The sequence below is a fragment of the Sinohyriopsis cumingii genome, chromosome 5, assembly GCF_028554795.1.
Source record: "Sinohyriopsis cumingii isolate HCF-2022 chromosome 5, ASM2855479v2, whole genome shotgun sequence".
NCBI classification, from domain to species: Eukaryota; Metazoa; Mollusca; class Bivalvia; order Unionida; family Unionidae; genus Sinohyriopsis; species Sinohyriopsis cumingii.
The window spans coordinates 58794094-58800120 of record NC_142965.1 but is presented as its reverse complement, the minus strand read 5'-3'; positions in this window follow the sequence as shown (position 1 = coordinate 58800120).

Genomic DNA, 6027 nt, shown 5'->3' with positions numbered 1-6027 from the left:
TTTTTTTCTTGTTATTTCATATGGCCAAGTGAGCTATAGTATGGCCCTGTGTCCATTGTGTTATGTGTCATGTATTCAGCAGCATTTGACCAGATTTGGCAAAGAGCATCCTGAAATAAAGGACTTTCAGATTTTTACAACAGATGCATGTCTGCTGATAAATATTGCCACCATTACTAAAATAGAAAAAACTCCACATGACTGCTTCCCCAAAACTGCTGCAAATGATGGCGATCCTCAATCCATATGGCAACCATTACAAAAAGATAACTTTTAAATGACATTTTTTGCAAAGCTGTTGAAGTGAGTTTGACCAATCATTGCAGAAAGCATTCTAGCATGAAGACATTTAGGGTTTATATAAATGATTCAATGATATATGGGGCCATCCATTTTTTATGTATGCAAAAATCTGGTAAAGCTTGACCCCCTCCCTCTTCCCTGTATGCTTGCATACATTTTTACACCCCCCACATGTGTACGTACACTTGGCGCACCCACACTCCAATTCTATAAAACAGCCTATATGTAATCCATGCAGAAATGATCAAGGAATAATAATATTAACGTGTTTAATAAAACAGATAGACCAATATGTTGAATGTCTGGTTGCATCAGAGAAGTATGCTGCATAACTTTGAAAAGTTGGTTGAGTGTCTGCTAAAATTCAAAGGCCAACTGGACCCAGTCAAACAGGTTATGTATTAGACAAATTGTTATCACGGTTTAACCACCACCCCACCCCCATTTCCTATGCATACGTACATTATCAGTAGACCCCCCACACACACACACAAGTAATGCATTTGGGTTAACCACCCCTCACCCCTCCATGCGTACATACTAAATGGACAGCCCCTAAGGCAGAAATATGACATTTGCCAAAGCGGCTGAATATAATTTGATGAAATTTGATAGAAGGCATCCTTTCAGGAAGAAGGCCTTTCTGATTTTTACATAAGCTGCCAATTTGTCATTAAATATGGCATTGTTATTAAAAACAGAAAACACTCGAGCAACTTCTCAAAAACAGCTGAATAGAATTTGTCAAAATTTAAAAGAAAGCATCCTGGCATAGATGACGTAAAATACGTACATCATATATGTGATTCTTCCAGTGGTTGGCCAACAAAATTTAAAAGTCATCTACCATACATACCATTTTATAGTTGAAATCTACCACTTTTGAAAAATGCTAGAATTTTTTAAAAAATTGAATAAATAAAACTAACTGATATTTTTATGCATTCTGTCAATGCAGAGACAAGCCAGAAACATACTGGGGACAAAATGTTCCACAAGTACGATTGGTGCAATGATGCTTGGCAGTGTAATAGGATTAGAAAGAACAACTAATGTGTATACACCTGTCTGTTAAATGACTACCTTATTTTTTTTATTTGGGGAGTTTGAAGCCAAATTCTCTGTGTGTTTTGAGATGTAAGTAATCAAGGGACCAAAGATGGTACATGATGTCTTCTGAGTCATTGGTGAAAATTGGCTGACCTTTGGCAAAGGATGGAATGAAATGAAGAAACCAAGGATTTTGGCAGACACACCAGAGTAAGTATTTTGATTTGTTGTCATGTTTAGCCTTTATTATGTTGTTCATGCTGTTGTAAGAGGAATATTTAAGGATAGCTCTTGCATTTTTTAAAACTTAATGTCACAATTGCAAAATTTGTGCTTTCTCCCAATACTAAGAACCAAAGGCTAAGAAATATTACAAGTTCATCAATATTTGGATATCAGAATTTAGGTGTGTTTAGGCAAGCAGTAAAGGTCCTGAGTTTGTGGATCTCAAAGGTATGCATATTTTGTATTTCAACAACTATTTGAAGTTGTCATGCACGTAAATTAAGTTCAAAAAGTCTTTGATAAAATATATCAATTAAAGTTATATTACAAGATAATTAATTTTAAATTCAGAAAAAATTATTCAGAGAACCATAAATACATCATAAATTTTTTCATTGTTTATTTCCAGTTTTCATCTTAATCTAAGTGTAAAAAAACATTTTTATTTGCAATGGTGAAACTTGCCAGCAGGTTTTTGGATCTGAGCCATCAAAAGAGAAGCTGTCATTGAGGCCATGATGAAGAAAACATCTCAAGTCCAAGTCAGGAACTTCTGCATCATAGCATGGATGAGTATTGGAGTGCAGTTAGCATCTTGCAAACCCAGCAACATGGAAACTGAAGTTAGAACTTCTTTGCAGGCTGAGTTGTCCTCTCATTACTATTGTTACTCTATGGCCTTAAACTAAGTAACAAAAAAGAGCAAAACCCAACAAGTTCAGTAAAATTCAAAACATAATTTATGTCCCTAGAATACGAAGTGTAAAAAGAACTTATAATATTGTGATTTAAATCCTGAATAGTTCTAAAAGTTCTATCACTAGTCCAAAAGTATTAAACATTCTGATTGAGTTCCAGTGGTGTTCTGAAAGAATTCTAATCTTGAATATGATGATGTACAAATAGCTGGATGTGTTGCTGTGCTAACAGTCTTGCTGTATAGTCACAACAATGTAATCCAAAATGTCTCTAAATGAATTCACATTATTCCCAAAAATAGTGATTTAGTCAGTAGTATTGATGAGCACATTGTAATTCAAATGAATAATTGAAATAAATAAATCCTCTCAAATTAAACTGAACACAAATAAATGTCAGATTCTACTTATGATGTTAAGATAATAATGAGTAATTCTAATATAAAAACCTGACATATTAAGAGGACCATTCATTTCTAGAACATTCTAAGTTGTCAACAAGATCAAGTCTATTACTAAGAGTTTAGTAGTGAAGACAGCAAACATCAGGTACACAATTAATTCTTGAGGGGAAAACAATGTCTTGAACTCGAATCCAAATAAAAATGTTTACTTACAAATAATTATCTTCAGTTATAACCTACAATTATAGACAAAACTTAGCTATATAATATATTGTTAATATAAAATGACATTAGTCAGATAGGCCCAAACTCCTTTCCTCAGATATGGGCAAAGGTCACTCACACAATACAAATTAAATACATGTTACACTACATTGTAATTTTGATACAGAGTGACTTTCTCCATTCTCAGCAAATTACAAAGTGATTCAAAGGGAAACTTGGACCAGAAAACTATTGTCAGCCTGTAAAGTATAAACAATAATCATGATGAGTGCTATCAATAGTCACCAGACAATGATCTTGTGAAGGAAAGTAAAATTATGATTGGATTTTATTTAAAAAAAACAATCTTTGCAATGAAGTATAAGATAGACAACTCCTCCTTTATCATCAACTGACAATATATTGACTTTTATTAATTAATTATTACTATAACATTTTCCATCGGATTCGTGTTCAAAATACATGGTTTTATTATAGTAATGAGAGAATAAATTTTATGGCAAAAATGCACTTGTTTTGTTTTCAATTCCCTTAAAATGTGTCAACTTTATGCTGATAAAAAATCAACTGAATGTAGAAGAGAATTCGCTGATACAAATTTTGTAAATCTACTTGTTTGAAGTCCTGGTTCAGTCACATGTATGGGATTTTAATCTAGTATCCAATATGGCTGTCACAGAATTGTGTGAACTTGTAATTTTTTTGCATTATACCAGAACTAGTATGTACAGTGTTACACAAGAATGGCTTATTTATGTCTCAAGTTATTTCAAAATTCTGAGTTCAGTTCACTCAGTGCAGCAAAAGCAAAGTGATTGCAGTGAGAAAACAGATTACCTTGAGTTGTCTGGCCATGGATTAATTTATAACCAGGGTATTAAAAGAATCATGTCAGACATAATTATCACAACGCAACAAATATTGTCAGTGAGTTTTCCACTTTACAATGTTCATCTGTGAAATGTAAAATTGCATTTCTTTTGGCTATTCATGTTTTGTGAAAGAATTATTTGATAAAATGAATGTTCCAGTTTTTTTCCCTAACTTTTACAGATAGTTGGACCTATGCCATATATAGACTATCATCTGTTAACTGAAGAAATGAATTGAATTCATTTCTATATTACATATATTCAAGGATATATTCAAGGATGAGAAAATGTTTTGAGTTTTTATAATTCAGTGAGATTATTCTTGTTGAATACCTGAAAAACCTGGTAATTATAGTGATAATCTTGTAAAGTAGTTCTGACAAAATTTATTTAATATGTAACAAGCAAATTCATGTTTGCACATGTGTCATGTATATCACTGCATTTGTACTTGACTGCATTTTATGTACTACACAGATGTTACCATTATATTTGTAGATGATATATTGAATTGGGAGTCTGGGTATTTCATATAGACTGTGTACTGCTGTCAGTGGTGATTTTGGCTTGGATCATGATAGTGGTTTTCTCATGGTGAGGAACCAAAGTTACGGGACAAGCGGGTTTGCAACGAATATGGGTGCCCTTGAGGGATCCTTCCTCAGACTGTGTGGGGCAGGCTCTTGACCATTCAGTGAGAGTGGTGGAACTGAAAATACTTCATGGTTGTCAACTGGATGCCACAAGTTATGTCACATTGTTAAATAATTATTTAGTATCACTAATGGAGTGATAATCTAATCAATGTATTCAGTATTATGATATGAGTTAAAATGTATTATGTATATAACCTATCAAGGTTGAAACATTATTCATATTTGTGTACATATTCCATACTTTGATCACACTTGGTGGCAGAGTCAAAATCGTATTCATAGTTTTGTAAATCCTCTACTTTTGATGCCCTTGGTGGTAGATGAAACATTGTTCATTTTTTGTGTTTAAATTCTAAACATTGATCCTCCATGATAATAGATCTATGTACACTTTATCAATCATGTTTCTTTATAAGTTCCATATGTTGATTCTCATATGATTTTACTTGTTTAAGTTACTTGCTCTGATTAGTTCAAATTAAGATAAATAACATTTCTTTGTATCAATTGTTTAACTCAGTGTACATCTTTCTGTCAGGAAAATTTTTGGGTTTTATGTGCTTGAGTTTGGTATCAGAGTCATTCATTTTTATGTCACTTTTGTAAAAAAAAATCCATTCATGAAATTGCTTTTAGTTTCTTCGCTATAATCTTCTAATCCCATCCCGATCATCATGTTACAATGACTGTCATTATTAATAACAGGAAATTTTCAGACAACTTTTTTCTGAAGCAGAATTTAGTCATATTTGACAGAATGCTGTTATGAAGACCATTCAGATTTGACAGAATGCTGTTATGAAGACCATTCAGATTTGACAGAATGCTGTTATGAAGACCATTCAGATTTGACAGAATGCTGTTATGAAGACCATTCAGATTTGACAGAATACTGTTATGAAGACCATTCAGATTTGACAGAATACTGTTATGAAGACCATTCAGATTTGACAGAATACTGTTATGAAGACCATTCAGATTTGACAGAATACTGTTATGAAGACCATTCAGATTTAACAGAATGCTGTTATGAAGACCATTCAGATTTGATAGAATGCTGTTATGAAGACCATTCAGATTTGTAAACATAATGCTGATCATCTATCAGATGTTTTCAAAGCATACAGTCTACAGCATTGGAAAATATCTTGGCAGAGAGCTACTTTCTGCATTTGGCTATTAGGCATATATCAACCAGGTCAGTGATCAATCCCACTTGGAACTTTTGTTTTCTCTGTGCTTAACCTGTCCTTCTTAAAATATGATACATAAGAATACAAATTAATTCCAGGATGTAAATGCTGAATTCTTGGGGTTTTTTTCTCCTTGGTGTTTAAAATGCATTTGCTAAATGTGGAAGAAATATATATATTTTACTGATGAAGCACTTCCTTGTACACACTTTTTGGCAAGGTTCATTCTGCAGTCAGTGTTTTCACTAAAGACATGTCAGACTTGCAATCATGCAGACACTCTAAAGGTATCACTAGACTAACTGGGCCTATACAGTTGGTCATTGGATCAGACTTGTGTGCGAGTGTATATGGTATTCAGCCATCATTTAATGTATCATTTACCAGTGAGCACATAATGG